This window comes from Anser brachyrhynchus (genome assembly GCF_964034855.1).
Source record: "Anser brachyrhynchus genome assembly, chromosome: 14".
Lineage (NCBI taxonomy): Eukaryota > Metazoa > Chordata > Aves > Anseriformes > Anatidae > Anser > Anser brachyrhynchus.
In genome coordinates this window covers 6,591,817-6,614,370 of record NC_137709.1, presented here as the reverse complement: position 1 = coordinate 6,614,370, position 22,554 = coordinate 6,591,817, and the positions used below count along the sequence as shown (strand labels likewise).

At 45.1% G+C, this 22,554-nt stretch overlaps 1 long non-coding RNA gene across 3 annotated transcripts in view; it reads right to left on the bottom strand.

Annotated features, from left to right (window-relative positions):
- Positions 1 to 22,554, bottom strand: part of LOC308177847 — a 170,021-nt gene that overhangs the window by 86,706 nt on the left and 60,761 nt on the right. For 2 of the 3 annotated variants that reach the window (XR_013939442.1, XR_013939443.1), the window contains 2 exons: positions 17,347 to 17,497; positions 16,534 to 16,655 (listed from right to left, as the gene is read on the bottom strand). This is a non-coding gene — a long non-coding RNA (uncharacterized lncRNA). The remainder of the gene's footprint in view (positions 1 to 16,533; positions 16,656 to 17,346; positions 17,498 to 22,554) is intronic. The other variant, XR_013939444.1, reaches the window with a different exon arrangement.

The window sequence follows — 22,554 nt, the reverse complement described above, 5'->3', positions numbered from 1 at the left end:
AACATCAAAAATAAGCAGCAGCCATATGCTGTGGGAAGCTGTGATGGTCCTGATATTTGTTACTAGAAGGCCCCTTAAAGCCTAGACCAAGGAATGAAACAGAGCATTCTAAAATACATTTCATGGAGCTTTCAAGTTTTTTAGCTCTTTCCTGTATTTCCTCTGAATTTGTCTTATTTTTCCTGCATCAATTTATTTGATTTTGTACCACTCCATGGCATCCCCTCCCTTGCTCACACATTAGTGGGAGAAGACTGACACAAGTCACTGGTTTTCTGCTTGCTTTAAAATAATAGAATGAAAATTTATATGGTTCGTTTTTTTTTGTGTGTGTGTGAAGAAAATGCTCTGGCTGGGGCACTGCTGTAACAGAGCAGCAGAGGGAAATGGATTTTATTAGCCTGGTTTCTGATCCCTTTACTTAGCTGGCTGGTTATTACATATCTATCCCCTTAATTGTGCAAGCTGCTATATAGACAAATAACAGGTGAGGCCCGTAATGACAGGTTGTTACGATCCAGAGCACTCAACTGGCAAAGCTATTCTCACAGCAAATTGTCTTTGCTCACCTGCGTAAGCCCTGCGAGGCCTCCGAGGCACTCGAGGAGGAGCAGTACCCGAGCTGTGTGCTCAGCACATGGGATGCACGGGCTGCAGCAGGGGCTGCTCTTGGCATTGTAGCAGAGGCAGCAGAGGTAGCCCAAACGCTGCTGCGAGCAGAAGGGAAGGATGGTCCTGCCCCACACCAGCCTCTCATCTCTGGCAAAGAGCAAGGAGGGGAGCAGAGGGGGAACGATCCACCCAAGGGCACAGTATCGGGTTCAGAGCCTGGAAAAAAGCCGGCTGTTGTCCAGCACCTTTATACCACCACACATCCCCTAGGGTCTGCTCCCCTCGTTTGAGCACGGTCAAGATCATTATGAACAATCAGCCAAGTCACTGCTCTGGGATCTGGCAAGGAACGGTGGCTGGCCCCCTGGGCCATGTATTTTTTGAGGCACCTTTTCCTTACATTTTACAGCCTGAGGAGCTTTTGGCCAGCTCACATCAATGCTTAAGAAAGGTCCATGATTTGCTGATTCAGCACTAAATCCCCAGGTCTCTCCCACCTTCAGGCAAGGAATAGCACATAATAGCAAGGCTCTTCCTTGGGCCAACCACTCAAGAGACTGCCTGAACCTCCTTATTCTCCAGCTTCTGTTTTCTTCCTGTAAATGTCTGAAATAATTAATTTAAGGTTTAAAAATCCAAGTTACTGTACTGTGCCCAAAATAATAAATGTCTCAGAATTTCAATTACCCTAAATGTAGAAGTGTTGGATCCCTTTTCTGTATCTAATGCGTCACACAGAACCATTACCCCACTATCAATTAATTATAACAAGGTCAGCACATTCCCTGATGTCTCTTCATGACTACACAATGAACAAGCAGTGCCTAGAGCTGTGGGTAAAATCTAGTCATAGATACACAGCCCTCCCACAGGACAGCCAAGCTTTGGCTACTGAAAATGATCAAGAGGACAGTGCTAGGCTTTGGGGAGAAACGTATCTGGATAGGTCGGGAGAAGAGAAGGGAGACTGAGCTTTCTGCCTGTCCTTCAGCCTAAGCAAGAAGCACAAAGACATATTGCTCTAGGGAGATGTGCTAAAGAGCATTAACAACACCAAAGAATGGCTCCAAGAATAAAATGTGAAAGATCATCCTCATCCACAAAGGATTTCAGAAAATGGGGAGAAAGGGAAAGAAGATTTAAAAAAACGCAGGAAAAAAGAAAAAGATGGCACCTGAAATATAAAAAACTGCCCATTCTCTCCTCTTGCACTTTGTTTTCCCACCTTGCCTGGACTTTCCCCACCTGGTTTTCATTTTCAAAGATTCTAGAGGCAGTATTTTATTGTAATGGGTTTTATTACGATGATGTACAACACCCTTAAGTGCTTTGGTGAAGGAAGAAAGAAAGGTTGTGCAATAAATAAAATTCTCATCTGTGATCAGAGGAACATAAATGATGGATGTGCATGGGTGACTGCACACATGTACCTACAGGTAATTCCTCCGTTGGGTGGTAGCTGCACTGGGAAGAATCAGGGTCATTGTGAAGATGAAGGTATTTGGCAGCAGAGTACTTCCAAAAAAAGTTACTTTGGGGGAGATTCCCTCATGTAAAGACTTCCCTAGCATCCTGAGGACTGGAGCCAGAGAGACCACTGAAGACAAACCAACACCTACTGCACTGCAGCAAGACAAGACTCAGTGCTGTGACAGACGCATCTTTAAGTTGACCTTAAAGACTTGCAGGGATGATGACACAATACCAGACACTGATCTCACAATGCCAGTTTTCCTACTACTCCTTGTTGCCATTTTGTCCATTTCTGATTGCTCTGTGCCTATTAGAAATGAGGAACGGTGCCTGCCTTCCTTGCTGCAACTCCTGTTCATGTGTTTGAAGGCTGCTGTCATACATCCCACCCATTTTTATTTTTTTTTCAAAGCCAGGGAATCGTTTGACTTGTGCTCCTGTACAGAACTTTGTTCCTGCTCAGCTGTAAAGACTTGAGAACTTCAAACATTTCCTGTGCCTCTCAGCCAGCGAGAAGGGATCTTTGGGAAAGGTGAAGCACAGCAGGGTTTGATGGGCTCTGGCACGCTCATTTCATTTGGTGGCTCTGAGGTGAGTCAGCCCAAAAAGCTTCTTCTGACAAAACTTCTTTCACACCAGTCCAAAAGTCAACCAGGCTGGGAGCCAACAAGTGAACAGGGAGCACCAGCTACAAACATGCTCTCCTTGTTGTCTTTTTCTTTTTTTTTTCTCTTTTATTTTCCTGTGGATTGGCCTGAAAGTTTCTGCTTCCACGGCATCTATGAGACTTTAGTTCACCTGGGTTAAACAGGTCTTGTCCCTCATCTGCAGCTTCTGTCCATTCAAACTGGCCAGTACACAAGCTATTGCTGCTGGAACTGCCCCACTGCAATGTCTCTCTTAACACACGTGTCTGACTTTTGTTAAAATAGAGTTAATTGTTTTAAGAGGTGGGAGAAAATCATACAACAGGGGAGAGAGAACAAAGAAGGCTTCCAGTTCCTGAACTGATTCTCCTTTGAGCTACACTATGAATGAAGGGAGGTGGGGGAAGATGATGACATGGAAAGGAAACAAAACAAGCTAAAATAGATATTAAAAAAAAATAAAAAAAGTGCAGAGAAGAACAGAGGAGGGGGAGGGTATCTATCCTGCAGCTTTGCAGACAGTATTAGCATCTTGTTGCTTAATGAGCCATAGATGTAACAGACACACCATGAAAATAAAAGAGGGAGGGAAAAGCAAGCATCAATAACACAGAAAAACAGCCACAGAGGCTGCTGTTAAGCGAATGTCACTTCCCTCCTACCCTGAATCTTCCCAGCCAGCTGCACTCCTCCCTTCCCAGATGCTTGCTCTCTGCCTCTCTTCTAGCATTTTATCTCTGCGGTCCTTTGGTTATCATTATGTCCTGGGGCTTAGGGCTGACAGCAGCCAAGGGACAAGATTCAAGAGTGGCTCCTCAGGGGTCCTTTGCAAGTCCCAACATCTCCATCTCATAGTGCACAGGGACAGCCTGACCTTGCTAATGCTGGGAAGAGAAGAGGGCAGAGCACAGGGACACAGTGATGTTTACCTCTCAGCAAGTCACGGATGAGTTTTCGTACTCAGGAAAAGCAAAAAAGCTCAGCCCTGTCTCCTTGGTTCAGCAGAGGTGAAATGTGCCTTCAGCTTGTAAGTCCTATGCTTACTGGCAGAAGCAACACCAAAGCTTCCAGAAGAGCACCCACACTCCTTTCACAGTTATTTTATTGGCATAGCTTTCAGGCAAAAAGCTACAGCAATGGCAGGAGGGTCAGCCAGGCAGAGATCTGGTCAATACACCATTTTCTTTCCTAAAAATCTCTGCCAGTAACCTGGACACAGAACACAGGTGGTTCTCAATTAAACTACCTCTGCTCTTTTTGGACATGGAGGGATATGTCCTAGCTTGTTTCTTCCCCCCCTCTTCCCTATTTCTTTCTCCTTCCTTAACCTGTCAGCTCCTCCTCCATTCCTTTCATTTCTCTTTCTGTCCCTCCTCCTGTCTTCCTTTTCATCCACAGCTCTCACACCTGCCTTCAAGGTTTATTCCTTTCCTGCAGGATTATTTGGAGGTTTGCTTGTGCAGGGCGAGCAGCATTTCTGTAATAAAGCCTCAGCCACATTCCATTAGTGTCATTTCCATCTGCAGAAGTGAAGTGTCAGCTAATAAAAGGTAGCACAGACCCCTTGGGCAAGACAAAATGAGAGAGCAAGAGAGGGAAAAAAAACTCTACCGTCAAAGATGGAGAAATGATAAATGCCTTTCCAGAAGCACCTGAAATAGGAATAAGGGAGCACTGGGGAACAGGGAGGGGAAAGGAAGAAGGGGGTTATATTATGTTTGCTAAGAGAGCGTGTTTCTGAAAGGTCTCATTAACTTGAAAATCACCTGCTACTCATCTTCTCTCAACATTAAGGACAACAGCCAGCCTCGCTGCGCCTCTGCAGGGAGGTGCTAATGTGCAATTATTGTCTGCAAGCAATAATGGCCTGGGGGAGCCATGGGGGCTGCGCGGCGGGGGCCCGCACGGAGAGCAGAGAAAGCAACGCACGCTGGGCCCTGCGTGGCTCTGCTGAGCCTCAGCTGCTGGGGATGAGAGGAGTCAGGGCTGTCCCTGGGACCCACGGGCATTTCTCGACAGCCAGAACCGAGTTTTTCTGCCTGAGCTGTCCCCAGGCTCCGTGTCAGAGGTCCGGCAGGGCCCCCCCAGCCAGACGACGTGAGGCCAGGCCCCTCGGGGAGCTGCACAGCGCACACCTCCCTTGCAGCTTCGAGGCACGTTTGTGACCCATGTGGCCCCCGTCTGCTCCCGTTACGCAGAAAGGAGGTGACCGCGGTGCTGCTGGGGCCTCAGCATTGGCCCCATGTGCTCAGCAGCAAAACATGCATGTCCTGGCCTCCAGTCTCCCCATGGTGCCCTTCCCTTTGGACAAGGCCAGAGAGGCCCAGAAATCCCACACGAAGACATCAGGTTTGGTCAGGAACAAAGGTCTGTGTTATTCCTGCTGCCAGAATTTATCTCCCTGATCTCAGATGATCTTTAGCTAGGTTTGGTTCCCAGTTCTGGAGAAGTCTCAGCGCTCTCCTGGCTTCATCCGTGGCATCCAGGCTTTCCTGGGCCTGTTCACTACTACTCGGCTCTGCAAGCAGCTCCCAGCTCCATTAGAGAAACACAAGCATAAAAGAGGATCTCTGATTAGGTTTATGCCAGCACAGCAGCTCTTGATGTCATAATCTATGTATTTAACACAGAGAAACATCACGCAAAAGAGGTCAAGTGTGCCATACCCCAGAGATGCTGGGTCTCCAGTTAGGCCACAAGTTATCGGCAGCTGGCAGAAAAGACAACAACCCTCAGGCTTCGTACATTACCCAGAGGAATACAACCGGTCCAGACTAAGGCCACGTTCACAAGGCCTTCCCAAGGAGCCCTGTGCACTCATCCTTCACAGACATTTGGTCTGCAATATGCAACATGCACACACACACACAGAGTTTTTCTCAAAGCATTGGCCATACCTTCCTTCAGCGTTGCCCTCCAAAACAAGGGTGTTACCTATTTTGTTCTTAAACCTGCAATAATATGTTACTGCCAACGGTCTGGAAAGCAACCAGCACATACAAAACCACCATATAGGTAAATACAGAAGGTTGTAGTGCTTAAAAGGCTTTAGATTCTCCTAGTTGATTATCCAAGAGATTTACAATAAAACGAGGACTTCCCTTTTCATTTTAGATGCAAATATTATCATTTGGTAGCCACTCTCCTCTCCTCGCTGCTTTGACTACATAAGGATTTTTTTTTTTCCTGCATCTGTATCGAAGCATCATCCCTGGGGACACTGGCAGGGTTTTTAAGCCTGTGACAGATAACCGTGTCCCTCCAATTTCCCAGCTAAAAGCTTCCTAAATTCACCTAGCTCAGCACTCCGGGGAGCCAACTGGATAGCAGTTTGCTTAATAAAAGTTGCCTTTATACAAAGATCTAAATCCTATTTTCTAAGAACTGCCGAGGGATTTTCAGGGTGTAATCCACCTACTGCTGACCCTCCACGGCAAAGAAACTTTTATGTTGCTGGGTGGGATTTTTTCATTTGAGCACAAAATAGGCTTTTTCTGGTGACGTCGGGAGAGGGGGGGATGTGGGAGCACCTGAGGATTGCCACGGGCAGAGGAAAGGTTAGGCAGTCATTTTCACATCTTCAGCACAGCCAGTTATCAATAATGACAGGAGAGGGAAAGGATTGCTGAAGAGGCTGCAATTCTGAAATTTTACTCAGGGAAACTCCTGATAGCCACACTCAGCGTGGAAATAAGCTGAATGAACTGTCTCTGAAGGAGCTTGGGAAGCCCTTTTTGCTACTTCAGAGGCAGGCTTTCTTATGATCCCACCGCTGTGCAGAGCATCCACGATGCTTCCAGGCGAGCCCTCATGACTCCATGCTGTGCTGAGACATCTCAGTTCTGATACAAACGTGCCTCTGTCTCACCCTCCTGCCACATGAAACAGACACTGGGGTAAAAACAAGGCTGGAGGGATAGGAATGACTAAAGCTGGAAACAAATATCCATCAATGATTTAAAATATTTGAGGAAGATTTGCTTGTCTCTAGGGCCCAGAAAGCCATATTGCAAGAGGCTCCTTTACCCGAGAAGAAATTCACATCGGGCCTTTAAGTCTCCAAAACATATGCAATGGGTTATTAACAAATGCAAGTAGAAGGGTAACTCAGTTTAATGTCACCCTTGTACATACACAGGCTTCCATCCCTTCTTTACAGAAAGATTATCCTCCCCACAGACAGATGCTGGAAGCCGTCCAAAAATTTAAGAACGTTCTTTCATTCACAGGTGCTTTTGGAGCTTGCAACAGCAGTGCTTATTCTGGAAGATGATGAGGGAGAGAATTGCCTTGGCCCTTCAATCAGCTTTTGCCCATTTCTCTTCAAATTGCAATCTGATAATACTCAGTATAAACTGGAACATTTTAATGCAAACACAATGTCTCCACGGTTACTCCAGCAGCCAGATGAAACCCTGATGACACAAATTAAATGGAAAGACGCTAAAACATGCAGCGCACATCACTGACCTGGTAGACAGGTTGACCATGAGGCAGCAAGGCGTCCCCGTGGTGAAGCAGGCCAGCAGCAGCCTGGGCTGTACCAGGCAGGGGGGTGCCAGTAGGTCGAGGGAGGTGTGATCATTACCTTCTGCTCAGCGCTGGTGCTGAGTGCTGTGTCCAGTGCAAGGCTACCCAGGACAGGGAAGACATGGACAGATCGAATCAAGTCCAGCAAAGGGCCTTAGATGCTACTAAGGGAGACTGGAACCTCTGGTGCATGGGAAGGCTAAGGGAGATGGGATAGCTTAGCCTGGAGAAGAGAAAGCTCAGGGGGAGCTTATCAATATGTTTAAATATCTGACAGGGCAAGTAGAGAAGACAGAGACGAATTCTTCTCAGCGGTACCCAGGGTCAGGACAAGAGGCAACAGCCACAAATCGAAATAGAGGAAAAAACTTTTACGTTGAAAGGTGAATCAAATACTGGAACAGGTTGCCCAAGAGGTTGTGGAGTCTCCAGTCCTTGGAGATCTTAAAAACCCAAGTGGATGTGACCCCGAATGTGTCTCCCAGAGGTGGCCCTAGGTTTCCAAAGGTCCCTTCCAACCTCCACCATTTTACAATTCTGCCATTCCATATACCTCCCCTCCAGTAATACGCCTTCTTGGATAATATTCTTCTCTCTGATCTAGTTGCCACAAAAATACCTCATTTTTTTTAAATGCTTGTTTCTTTATCTTTACAGTTCAGAAATTTTCTTTCTCAAGACTTCTCCTAATGCCATTGTTAACACGGCAATAAATTTTGGAAAAAAAAAAGTTTTTTTTCTAAGGAACAGAGCTAAGTATTTTGTTTCAGGTCAAGTCATCACAAGTTGTATAAGCAAATGCAAATGCTTCAATTCAAATAAGTTCACCATAAATATAGTTCTATTCAAGCTCTCAAAGAACTCTGAGAAAGCTGCAGCCCTAATGCTGCAGATGTCTGAAATTACCTGGCTGGATTACATCTCCCACGACACAATGACATTTCTTCTGCTTGAATCACTTCAGTGCATCGCGTCTGGCTGGGGACGCTCCCTCACAGAGGGCAACGCAGACATCTGGAGGTTTAGGAACCACTGCTCCTGACATACGGCAGCTCTACAGACATGGGTCAATGTTAAAATAACCTAAACCAACACAATCCTAGATTGGAATTTTTGATATTTTTTTTTTGAACCCTCTGAAAAATGCAGGTATTAGGGGACTTCTGTCCCATTTTGAGGAAAAAAAAAAGATGAAATATCAAAACTTTCAATGAAAATCTACTAAAGGAATCAACCAAACCCTACAGCATTAAGCTTCTTAGCTTAGGGGTACATCTAACAGAGCTGTACAACATTTAGCAAGCGTTTGCCCAATTGTCCCCATGTTTTTTTAGACAGGACTATCACATACCAATGACAAGAGTCTCTCTCATTTGCTGCAGTCTGTGCCAGAATTTAGCATCACGCTGCCTAGAACAAATTAACAGGAGAATAAAGCTATTTACTCTTTACATCTTTGTGTCATTATTCAGTTCAGATGTGCTGCCAACATGGCAATAAGCACCTGTCGAGGCTCGTCTCACTGCAAAGCAATGCCTTATGCAGTAGCACAGATGATCCCATGGTCATGGTGCTGGCACTGGAGAAATCAGTGTTAATTCCTATCTCCATTTCTCATCAAGCCAGTTCCTTGGGATCAGAGACAGGGAGGAGAGCGCCCCTGTTCTCCTTGCTCAGATACCCAGGGCATGAGGCTGAATTCACCAGGAAAGCTTCAGTAACAACAGGCAGAGAGGGAGAAACACTGAGGCGTATTTGAAAACACATTCAGCTGCTGACAGCAGTTTAACAAAGGATCGTTACAAAGACATGCAGAAGATGTGACAGGGATGCAGCAAGATAGTTCTGGGACTGAGGGACCTTAACTACAATAAAAGGATAGAGGAGTGGAGCTGGGATCCATAGGACAAAAAAAGTTATGACCTGACTGAGTGATATCAATTCTGGAGGGTCTGAGGAGGGAAAAGAAACCATAAAGCTACTTAAAACTGTATCAAACACACAGAACGAGGGCCATGAACTTAAAGATGTGGAAAGGTTGAGCCACAAAGGAGCAGAGGTGGAAATCAAGAGCATCAAAAATAAAACAGGCACAGTGGAGAGAGCAATAAGAGTGAGCAAGATAAAAAAAAAAAAAGGAGCTGGACAAGAATATCGACAAGTCAAAAGCATCGATCCTGCGCTTTCTTAGCAAAATAGAACTGGGAACAGTGCACGGGCTGCGCTCTGGGGAGGATGAAGAAACTTCAGCCAAGGCATCCACGACTCCTGTTCCTCCTGACAGAGGCCAGGGATTGCTCACACACGTGCTGTCACGTTGATGTCTGTCGTGTATGCGAGGTGTAGGTGTTTGACACCTTCCTGTGTGTGGCACAGAAGAGGGGAAAGCGGGTCACACAAGGGAAGAAACAGACTTCTGACACGGAGGTGCATCTTAAACCACTTCACACAACAAGTCACGTGCAGACAGCACAGCGGCTCTGCAAGCAAACACAGGGTTTTACTGCCTTGCTGTGTGCTCAATGGAAAGGAAGAGGGGCTGTGCCACCAGCTTTTCATCCACGCTTCTTTGGCCCCAGCAAAGTCCATCTCAGTCCAGAGCTCAGGTACGCAGCAACTCCTCCAGCAGCCCATTTCCCAAGCATGTGCCATTAAACCCATAGGATCTCCTGCTCGGAGCCATCTGGACTGTCAGTGAAGTCATCCTGAAGTCAGTGCTGAGTACATGACCTAAGCTGACTTTTCGTGCCATGGAGCTGACATCCTTTCTCCTCCAAATCTATTTCATTAGATCTAAATTACCCCTGTTGCTAAGACATTTGAAAGCAAATTCCCCAAATGCTTCAATCCCTGTCCCCAGCTACTGACTGCCTGATGGGACCCAGCACGCAGCCTGATTCTCGCTGGGACATGCTCTGTACATAGAGTATCCTCACCAAGAGGAGGCAAGAGGGAGAGGCAGAAAGGAGCCCGGAATTGTTTCACACAGAAAAAAAACTTGGTCGCCATCATAAATGTGTGCAGAGAGAGAGAGGCTGCCGCAGCTGAGAACTGAGATGAGTCGCTCCAGCAGCTGGGACAGAGGGATCTCTGCTCCGGAGAAGGCTTTGGACTGGGGTTAGCTACAGTGGCAAGACTGCGAGGGTTAAGAGATATCCAGGGTGGAGGAGAGAGACAGAGAGAGGGGAAAAGAAAAAAAAAATTAATTTGGGAGTGGACAGCCTGTGCATTTTCACAGGAGCTAAAGATGCCAGACGCACCGTATGCTGCAGATCAAACCCAGAAGACAATAACTGAGCTGCAGAGTGGCTTAGACTAGCAGGAGATGCCTCAGGCTGGAGCTGAGGTATTTCTATACACTTGAACAAGAGATCAAAGTAAACTGAGAATTCGACTGGAGAGATCTCTTGCCTGAGACAGTAGACTCTAGTTTCAAGCCTGACCGCAGAACCATCTCTTCTTCAGAGAGACAGACCTGACAGGTCTCTGATTTGGGCTACTTTGGGTGGGGATCAGCCAGCTTGTCCCAGCCACTGGTAGCCAGGACACCTGTGATTTCACTGCTGGCAGCACGTGGATGTTGACCCATACGCATCAGGAATCTTCCAGACTGGTGAATAATCACTGGGTCCTAATTTCCAGCTTTTGCTTTTCGCAGCACTTACAGCACCTAGCTGAAAAGTCTTTTAAAAAGCCCCCTTTGCAGGTAAATATGACCTCTGAGAACAGCAATTTCCTTGCCTTCCAGTACCGTGCTCTGCCCCCCACCTTCCCTCGCAGTCTAAAATTTTTAGCCCCCCCCCCCTCACCAGGAGGCAGCCAGGCAGCCCCGTGCTGGCGCAGCGCGTAAATGTGCTGACACGCGAGGCGCACGTTTCCCCGCTCGCTGGAAACCCGCTGCGTAATGACAGAGCTCCCAGCAGGAGGAACACAACCCGCGTGCCAATTATCTTGGCAGGCGCCGTGGGATCAACTGGGGCAAAAGCACAGCGGTAGACGCAGTGAGGCTGAGCTTTCCTGCCTGCCTCCGCCGTCGGCTGAATGCTGCCTCGTAACGAAGGCATTTTGGCCAGCAAGACCCGCGAGCAGCTGGGCTGTCGCTCAGGGGTACCGCCTGCACCGTCCATTCCTTGGCGTCTGAACTTATTCGGGTCAGTGTTTTACCAACGCAGTCAAGGAAGCAAGCTTGCGAGGTGTTGTGATGGCACTAAAAGTGTGTTCTGCTTCGTCAGCACTTTGGAGAAATTAGCTTAAATGTCCTCAGTGGCAAACAGCGTTTAGTGCTGCTCAGCACAGGGGAGGGAGGGAGGGAAAAGAAGCTACGCAGGGTTTTTAAAAATAAGCCTCAAACCAAGTTTGGCACGATGAGTAAATCACAAGCAACTGTCTCCCTACAGTGCCCCGCTGCATGAAACTCCTTCCTAATATACATCAGTGCCATATCTAGCCAAATACGAAAGCTGTGCCAGCTCCTGCTGCATAGTTTACCTTACTCTGAGATATTAGCAGAAGCAGCATCTCTCTTTGGACCACTGCAGTACCTCATCTTATGCTGCACCACACAGCTGAAAGTGGGGTTTGCTGCTTCTAACCCCCCCCCACACACACACCTGGCTTTGCTGCCCGAGATTTTTTATCTGCATTCTTATTCTGTATTTTCTTTCCCCACACTGCCATGGGGGCTTGCCATAGCATCCCCTACAGCGACCCTAAAAAATCAATTCCCATTATTGAATCTCCTTTTCACACTTTGCAAAATATTTTGTTTCTAGACTGACATTCAAATTTTACCCCCACATGGGTTTTCTTTACTTCTGCCTTTTAACAAAATTATATTAGCTGGTTTTTACGTTTGTGAAAGAGCCTGGGGAGGGAGGAGGGGAGAACTATATATATAACTATATGTATTCTCACAGCTTTTCATAAAAATAGCCAGACAAATAAATAATAAACCAAATAGCATCGTTCAGTGAAAAAAACGCCTGAAGGCATGAAACTGGGCAGCATGACCCTAAAATACTTTGAATTTGCTGAAAAAAAAAGGACAACTGAAGCAAAAATAATATCATTCTGCCTCAGACAGCTCTCCAGAGCATCCTTGCACAGGAACTGATCCGGTTCCCACCTTGCGGGGAGGAGAAATCCCACCCACCCGATGCTGCCCTGGCCGCACACCCCCCCGGCAGCCCTTGTAAGCTCACGGTGCGCTGTCCCTGGGCTGCTGCTGGGCCAGTTCGCATGAGGAGCATTGCAAATGTCAAACCAAAGCATACACGGCGGTATTATCCCAAAGCAAATAAAGCTTAGGACCAGGAAGAGGGGAAAACCGTGCCCAAAAGTAGTTGTAAATCAGCCCCAGTGCAGGCCCTCTGCAGGCTTTGTTGCCTCCCAAGTATTTGGCAGATTCAAAGCTTCCCTCTGGACAAAAGCTAGAGTTCTCTTATTTGCCTACCATGAATTTGCAGCTTTCATGGTGCAATGAGAGCCGTCACCCTGATAACATGGGACAAGAAATTACCGGGTTCCCTCTTCCCACCCAAGGCAGTAAAAGCTTTTCTCATAGCAGGGAAAAGACCAACTTAACTCTTTGCATCTGAGCAAGCTCAGGGCATTAATCAGCTTCTCCTCCCCCCAGTCAAATTCTTCATCGATCCCCATAGTTTGGCCCTGAAGATGTTGCTGTGAAGCTGGAATTAGGCAATGCGAGGCTGATTTCAGCAGCTTGGCACCTCGCTTGGAAGTGCTGGGCAAACACGACCTGTATTTGTCGGGAGAGAGAAGACTCGGAGGTGACTGATGTAAAACATAACTCTAAAGAGAATTCATGAGACGGGAAAATACTACTTCGGGCTGTGTCAAATGTGGGAAGCAGGTGGCATAAACGAAAAAGCCAGGGAAAGGTCAAGCCTTGGAGGAATTGAGAGAGAATCTCTTCGTGCAGGGGAGAGCTGATGTGAAACAGTCTGTTGCCAGAGGCAGCCAGGGAGGAAAATCAAGCAAATAGCTTTGAAGGAATTAGACAATAGAATTCATCTCATCTAATTTTAAGCATTTAAAAATGAAGTATGTAGCCTAGGCTTGTCATCCAGGCTCCCTCTACAGTGGGTAGAAAGAGAAAAAGACGTGTTGGAGGGCAATTAATCCCGGCTATCTGTGAAAGCGCCTGCCAGCACGAAGCCAGGAACCAGTTCAGACGTGCTCGGAGAGCTGAAGCTTGGTGAGGAAAATCTTGGGATTCCTCAATCACCGGGGAGCTCCTGAAAAGGTGGCAAGCATTTGTCAACGCGAATTTAATGAAGCGCCTGCCTGGAGCAGCACCCCACCATCAAGCTGCAAGAGAGATTGCGGGGATGTGGCTCCTCGCCAACCTCAGCTAACCAAAATACTCCTGGAAAAAAAAAAAAAAAGGAAAAAGAAAAAAGAAAAACAACCCAGGATGGTCTTTACTAGCCTCTAAATATCTTTTTTTTTTTCAATGAATAAATATACGGGGAAAAAAAGAAAGAAAGATGATGAATGCTAATGAAATAAATGAGAAAATACATTTTCTTTGATTCCTCTTTGCCTGGATCTATACTAATTTCAGAAAAAGCAATTGGGTTATGAGATAAATTTCATTTATTCCTGATATAAGAACAATGCAACATTTTTGACAAGTATTCTTCAATATGCCACCTGGGTAGTTCTAGTAACAGGCAATAAAAATGAAATATGATAGAATTCCTAAGAAGATCCCAGCAGTTAAAGGGGAAAACAGTTCATAGCTCTTTCTTAGGGCGTTCCCAGATTTCCTAGGAACACCAACAAATTTGTAATCAGTTCCTTTTCAAAGTGTGTGAGGTAAGTTTTGAGAGTACGATTTTATTCCTGGCTTAGCTGTAGATGTTACTCAAGAATCAGCAAAGAAAAACCAGAGGCGTATAACTGGATGGAAACAAATTTCCTCAGTGGAAATTGATGGTGTAGGGGATCACAGAAGGAAAGACGGGGTGAGTTTCATCAGGAGCACCAAATGCTCGGCAGATTTAGAAAGGAAGAGCATCACCATCGCGATTCGGGGTACAGAGTCAGCAAGAAGAAACTCTCTCTACTTTGCCACTACACTGCACCATACTAGAAGCAAAAGGCAAAGTATTTTCAGGCTTTACCTTATCCTATAAATTCATTGCTTCTGGAAACTAGTTTTATTCAACTGTCCTGAGTCTAGCTCTGGTTGTAGCTATACAGACATAAATGTGCCATTAACGCTCTGCAGCTCTCGTGAGCCTGGTCACAGACCCACGCTGTTCCGGCAGCAGCCAGGTCTTGCACAGCCCGAATTCCCTGTTAGTTCCCCATGGAATTAGATTGGCACAGGGTTCTTTTATGGGATGCCCTGAAAGCTGGCTGTGAAGAAACAACATACTCGAGGAGCTTAATCCAACCACCCCTCTGTGCGTCAGCTTTATACACTAAGGCATCAAGTGAATCTAACGCGTCAAATCTGCCATTTCTTCTCCCAGATCAGCTTCTCTTGGCATTTGTTTTTTGTATTAGTTTCTCCTTGCTTTTCAAACATATTTCCACAATCCTAACAGAGCTCCTCCGCACTGCCACCCCAGTATAATCAGACTGCAAAGGAGCCTGGGGGAACCTCTCTTTGCTGTTGGCTGCAGCCAACAGAAGAGAAATGCTGGAAAGCGGCAGAGCTTATGCAACAGATAAATCATAGGGAGAATATGTTTTCTCTTCCCTTTGCACAGATCCCATACATCACCATGACTCAGTGCAGCTCCCCCAGTGGGGACAAATTCCAACTTCTAATGCACTTTCCATCTGACTCCTCCATGATAAAAGATGAGTCGTTGTCCTGAGATATTGCATTTTGATTGTAATATATTAAACACCTCTGTGTTTCAGAACAGTTTGGTTTGGGGACCCAGCACTAATCCCATTTCCGTGGTTTGAGCTGCACATTTTACCACCGTAGAGAGAAAACCCCTCCAGTCCAATTGCTTTCTTGCTTCTCCTCTCCTCTAGCTTTTCTGGTTTTCACCAACCTTCCTAGATGTGATAAATCTTGTAAATTTAATTTAGAGATCATATTGCTGGCTTTAAAGGTAAACAAGTTTAGCTGTCTGCTTGTTGCCCAGAGTCTGCTAATGTTGTAAAATTCCTCCATTCCCACTTGGCTGGCACAGTTGTTGGGAGGCTGGGGGGAGAGCACAACATCTATTCTACGAAGTGCTTTGGACATATGTTGGACACTTGCAGATGGCATCCTGGCCACAGCCCAAGCTCCCATACTGCTGCCCAAGGACAAATGCTGTAATCCTGAAGTTTTTCATAAGCTCACTGTATCGTAAACGTTACCTTAGCAGTACAAAGCTGGTGCTACATTTCCAGACTTTTTCTAGTTCCATTGTTTGTAATCTTCTCCTAGCTATAACGCTTTTCCAAAGCACACTACCTCTGTCCACATTTGTTGTGACCATTGATGCCTCTCCTCACTAAAACCGAAGGCTACCACTCTTCCACTAAAGCAGTAGCAGATCTGCAGAGGAGATGCATGAACTAGAATTCCTGCTATCTGCAAGAAAGCACTGCGTCTTCCCCGTAAAGAGAGCCTTTGGCCCCAAGCTGAGAGTTACAAACAGTGACCAAGCACATTATTCATGCAATCTTTCCTTTATCTATAAATTCCCTTTCTAAGGAAACATGCAACAGCAGCAAGGGATGACAAACAGTTGTTTCACGGGCATCCCGGGTGGCTCTCTTTCATCTCCTTTCCTAATATTTCCTTTAGGCTTGGGTAATTTTTATTGTTTTTTCTCTTTGCACTTTCCCACGCCTGAACAGTTCTTGGATTTGGCAGGCACAGAAACAGCAGTTATATGACATGCATTTTTTAATGTATCAAAACACATTCCTTTGATTCATTTTTTAAAAAGCAAACTCTGCTCACTCAAGGTTAACAACTTTCCCACTTCACCTGGGCATAAGAGATTCCCAGATGTTGCTGAGATTTTTTAAACAAAACTCACACCTTCAGAAATTAGCAGGGCAAAACCTGCTTCTCAGACACCTCCCAGACCAAAGAAATTGCTGGGCCCACCAAGGGGTGGCCCAGAGGCTTGCTACATCCAGATATTTTGACATATTTAATAGAAGTTTGTGTGAAGTTATGAGCGCTGCGTGAGCTCAACAGCAGCTGTCCAAACAATTCACATTAATAGCTCTCTACAGACCCGAGTATCACACAAAGAGGAAATATAAGAAACCAAAGGCTGACCTCAGACAACAAGCACGTGATGTTCTCCTCAGTCAGTATTTGTAAATCCAACGTTATAAGAAGAAATTGCACCTGGTCAAAAGCCTACGTGCTCTTTGCTTGGTGACCATCTGAGATGGCAACTATGAAAACAAGTAAGGGAGGGAGAGAACTAAGTTCTAAGAGAGGGAGAGACAGCTTCAAAACGAACACTATAAAACTCCAACAGCAAATCTTGAAATCAAAATGGAAGGAAGGATGAAGTTCACATTAAAATCATAGTTGAAAGCCAGCATTATAAAAAAAAAAAAAAAAAACACAACAACAAAAAAAAAAACAACAACCACCAGTTCACATTAAAACCATGTTTGCAAAGAAAACATGGTTTGGCTAGTCTCTCAAAGTCTTTTGCCAGACTGAAATGCCAGTTGCTGTGTCAGAAATGCAAGGAAATGAAGACACAATAAATGGTAACCTCTCCCATTTCTGGTCCCCTTCTATTAAACAAAATTAAAACTCACGTGTAGCTCTCTCTCAACCTAAATCAGCAGAATACAACAAAAGGAACATTTGAAACCTGTTAGGTAATATAGATCATCTTCTGTTCTGCATGTGTCCACACTAAAAATGCATCTCAGCTTGTTTCGAGTTTTATACGCAAGAAGCTAAAAATACTTTTACTCTTTTTTTCCCCTTCAGCTTTATTAAGAAAATGATGAACAAGTGAAAAACATTTTGTTTCCAAAGCGGATTTCCCTGGGAATTCCTTATCAACATTTCACTGGTATTGTGAGTTTTTAAGAAGGATTTGAATCTGGAATAAAGGAGACTTACCAGACAGTACTGGAGGCAGCATCCCACGGACCAGGGAAGGGTCATAGGGCTGTGATTGGAGACAGGTCAAATTCTGCACTTTGGTAGAGTGGAGACAAGCACACAAGGAACTCAGGTCAACAGCATCAGTAAGAGTGGAAGGATGGAGATCCTAGAAAGCAAAAGCAAGACATTTCTGTTTAAATAACCATACAGTGGATTCAAAGGCACACGCCACAGTCTTAGCTGAGCAGACCAACTGCTACCTTCACATAGTGTTAGCCCAGGTTCCTGATGAAGCTGAGCACATGTAGATTAGTAAACCCTCTTGGATTCTTTATCAGGAAGGAAAACAAGAGCTTAGTTCCCTTGGGACAGCTGAACTACTTGGTACAATTTATTAAAATCATGTTATTTTTCCTTGACTTCACCCTCAGCTCACCAGCAGGTGGGTTCGTTGCCACTAGTGTGAGAAGTCGAGCAACAGCTGAAAAGTGGTAGCAAAGCAGGCCTAGGGAAGCCACAGTGCCCTGTGCTCAAGGAGGGCTCACTGAGGATCCCAAAATGCACTCAAGATGCCACTTTTGTTGTGCAAGGAAAATAACCTCTTCTTCTAACACCCTACATCTTTTTTTATATATATATATATATACTTTTGGTGCTAATACAAGCAGAGAAACACTTGGAGCCTAACTGAAGTGGCCACTCCGCAAAAAATCACATTTTTTAATACGGCAAGTCACAGACAAAAATGTAAAAAACAGAGAAAAAAAGGAAAATATTAGCTCTATCTCTGTAGAGAAAACATCAGAAAATCATGAAATCATCCTTAAAAAATTAACAGAAGAAAACCATGAACTGTTATAAATGGCTTTTAGATTTCTTACGGAAAAAGGCCCACGACCTCAGCATTGAAGATGCCCATGCACCTGAAGGCAGTGTTAATCTCCGCATCTTGTCCAGCCACGCGGAATTTCGGAGTGTGCTTGTGCAGGGTAATACAGAGGGAGGGGGAAGAGCATAAGCAGAAAAGACACTACTTGCCTGAAAGACACTTTGCGTAGAAATATCATCATGAAATTAATTCATATTAATTTGTAAAGTGGAATTTTAAAGAGAGTCATAATTTTTGAAAATCTGGCAAGAGTCTGCCTCTTGCCAGTTCAGCATGTAGAAACTTTCACCTATGGAAAAGTTCTATTTTGAGTAGCAGACCTGACAGCAACGAAGCTGAATAAGGATAAATTTAAATTAGTCAGAAAACCATCACACTTAGATGAGAACAAGGTCTTCCTGGGGGTGGCATTTAAACTGCCTCCAAGATTTCTGAAGGAAGGACACTGCTCTGCATTGCTCTTTACAGGAAAGTCAATAGCCTGAAGAAAGATGAATTGGTTTTCATCGCATTCATAAGAGCTTTAATCAAAAAATACCATATTCACAGGGCATTTGAGGTTAAGCTCCTGATTTTCCCTCTATTTCCAACAGCTAGGAAAATTGGATGAGGAACGGAGGTATCCATGAGAATGCACAAAAGGCGCAGAGCAAAAGAAATGGAGTAACGCATCGCCCTGTGCACAGGCACCGCTTGGCCTTACAAAGAAGCAGCCCCAGCCCAAATCCTGCTCGTGGCCGTGACTCATCCGCTTGGTGCCAGCGGGGAGCAGAGCCTGGTTTAGGGCAAAGATCCAAAAAGTCAAGACCACTTCAAGCCAAGGGTCCAACGCTTACAGAGCCCAGCAGGGACGGCGCTACCACCCCTTCATGCCACTCGTTCTTTCTCCCTGCGACCTTCCAAGGAGGCACCGGGGCTTCATTTTAGCAATGCCACAAGCGAACAACAACTCAGCCAGCACAGCAGCTTCAAGCAGCGCCTCGGAGCCCAGAGCCCTCCTGGGAATGAGCACAAATCCAGCCCGGGGGAAAACGGCACCAAGAGCCGGGTACAGCAGCAGCTAGCAGATGGCGAACAAGGGATAGCAACACGGCTACTTAGGAGAGAGCTCGCCTTCTTTCATTTATATTTTTATAATAGAAAATCTTCATAGTATAAAACAATATTATTTATTATATTATTATTATAAAACAAATTATTATTATTCACTAAGAAAAAGTTGCTGAAACTACTTGTCCTGTTACAGGAGGGAGCTCTGTGGAGAACTGGTACTGCCAACAGGGTCAATTATGTATGAGCTTATTTAGATGCTAGTAAAAAAATAAATAAATAAAAAATATCACCCCAATCTCTTTGTAGCCTAAATAATCAACGATGACCACATACACTATCCAATCCACAAAAAACTCTGTCACATGAATGTTTAACTAACCCAACTCGTATTTCTTATGATAGATCAAAGCATTTATTTTGGCAGAAACAATTTCCTGAATTTCTGCCCTCAAAAGCAGAGCTTGAAACACTTGTAAATGTTTCTCTGCTGGGGAAATGAAGCTGTCGTAGGAGCGAGGGACAAAACAACGTGCGTGGAGAGAAACACCTTCAGAGCAGTGATAAACCTCAGAGTGATGAATTAACTGAACGCCCCCAAAATTCCATTTCTACAGCTGCTTCTGCCTTTGTGACCAATCATAAATTTAACGCCACCAAAGTGCGGTGAGGGAGGTATTTTCCCCATTTGACACCTACGGATGCTGAGGCACAGGTTTGGGGATATGATTATCTGGGATCTGCCCCTTCTGCGAGACCCCACAGGTGACATCAAAAATTTTCATTTACATATACTGTGTATTTTTAAATAAAAAAAGCATACATATATATATATTTAAATATACCATCAAAATCCCGAGGTGGAACAGGCATTCCTTTTAACAGGAGCAAAATCCTTTGCATAGAGATGAATTTAATTCAGTGAGAGCAGAATCAGGCCTCAGCGCAAAGAGTATTGAGTAGCTACAGAATAATTGTAATTCACCTGCAATGCTGGTTAAAGGATTGCTTCTTACAACATGAGTTGCGCTAAGGCCATCTGAAACCAGCCTAAATTCCCTCCAAGTCCCCAAGCCCAGCATTTCCCACTGGCTAAACACAAATTCTGAACACGGTCACTGAATAAAAGTTTAACACCGAAGTTAAGGTGAGCAAAGGAGGACTGGAGGTGAGCTGCGTGAGTCCTAGCGAGCTCCAGGGACCGTCAGGGACCTGGAGGATTGCCATCGGTTGCCATCAAGGCAAATGATGAAGCATGGCAACTGCTGTGGCTAGTGCTGGGTCACCACGAGCACGTCCAGCTGCCCTCTCCAACGGCACACATCAGACCCTGGGCCTCGGTCCTCACCTCCAGGAGCGGCGATGCAATGACACGTCTCTGCTGCCCCATGGCCCGCTGGAGGGCTGGGTGCTGCCCGGTGAGCAGCTCTGCGGCTCCTGGGTGCAGGAAGCCTCTTCCCTTGGTGCTGTCCAAAGAGCAGGGTACTACCTCCCACGAGACATAATAACCCCCACAAACTTCATTTTCCTCCACTCTAGGAGGATTTTATTTGGGCTAGCCTTTTCCTAGCAACCATTTAGCCTGACACGCGCAATTATTTAAAAATAAGAATAATAAATTCCTAACAAATCATTCAGCTGAGAATGATTACGCGGAGGAGGGAATGAGGAAAAAAAAAGTGCCAGATGTGAGTCATGCTGTTCGGTGCACTTCTGGAAGGCAGACAGACACCGCGGTGCTCAGACAACAGAGGAACCGAGGTGGGGCACAATTACCAGCGGGACATTAAATTAATTCTCACTTTGTTTTCCTACCAGGTTCACTACAGCAACAACAGAAGGGATGGGACTAGATGGGAGTGTTTACATGCTGGGAGGATGACAAAATAAGGGGAAAAAAAAAAGAGAGAGAGTACTAGCACCAGTTTTGTTGCTTATTTTTTGCTCTGTTTCTAACCTTTTACGTCCCTATGGGTTTGCATGAGACTTTCTGGTTATCAAAATTAAAATATTACTGCTACTTTTTAATATCTGCTTTGTGAAAGTTTAGTTCTAACTGGTCTCAGCACTACCTGCAACCTTTTCATCTCAACATGTTTGCTTTGGGCAAACTACTTACACAAAACTGATTTTCATGTTTAATGAAAAAACACTGCACATTTTTGGAATTTGTGCTTTGGATTTTTTATTATTGTTATGGATCACTGGCATTTCACTCAAATTTATATGACTTCCAGTTCTCTATTTTCACACAGACATATCACGGTATCAAGTAACAAAAAAAAAACTTCTGCTGAAGATGATCATTTGGGACAAATAATGAGGTTGGATTAAAACATTTTATTGTAAATCAAAATTACAATGGAACGTATTCACATTTAGAAATACCATCGATTAAGAAATGAGTAAAAAATACCCAATTACAGGAAGAAGAAAAAAAGAAGAACTCTAAAATGCCTAGCTTTCCTACCAATAAATAAATAAATAAAATCAGAAAGCGTTTTATAGTACTTCGGTGAGAAAAATGAAAAGATGTAACACTCCCCATGAAAAAAAAGACCTCCTGAAGCCTTCCACCTCTTGCCTGGTGCGTGGCAAAGGAGAGGAAAGACGTGCCTAAGGGTGCTGGTGGCCAGAGGTTCCTGGTTCGCCCGTGGGCCTCCCCGTGCCTCGGTCAACAATGTTGTGAAGCGCAGTAAGAAAGCACAAACTCTATTCACTGCGATAATAAGGGGGCACGCAAATTCCTTGGATACACGCCAGCTCCTCCCAGACACACTCGCCTGCTCCCAACAGCAAAATGTTTCCCGATAATAATTACGGCTGAGGTTATCAAAGATGCCCGTGGGATTTGGATTCCCCTGGGACCCAGCAGCGCTGAAGCTCTCCACCTACGGATTTTACTCAAACTCTGATTGAATTTTTTCCCCCTCTCCCTACCCCTACTGGCAACCTTTCAAGTGCACACATGCAGAACGGCCAGAATATTTGCAGGGACAGCATCTTCAGCAATCTTTGCAATTTGGAAGCAACAAAACAGACACAAAAGCTCCAAAAGCCCATTTTCACGGGGAAATGTGATGCAACTTTGAACGTAACTTTGTTCTTCTCCTTTCCAAAATCTGATTTCAATCAAAATTCTCTATGCAGAAAGCCACCTTTCCAGATGACCACCTTCCTAACGTGGCATCTTCTCCTCCCATCGGTAGAACTGTTGCTGTTAGTTGTGTAGGCAGCAAATAAACGAGCTGCTGTCCTGCCAGATCAACGTTTCCATCAGGTGG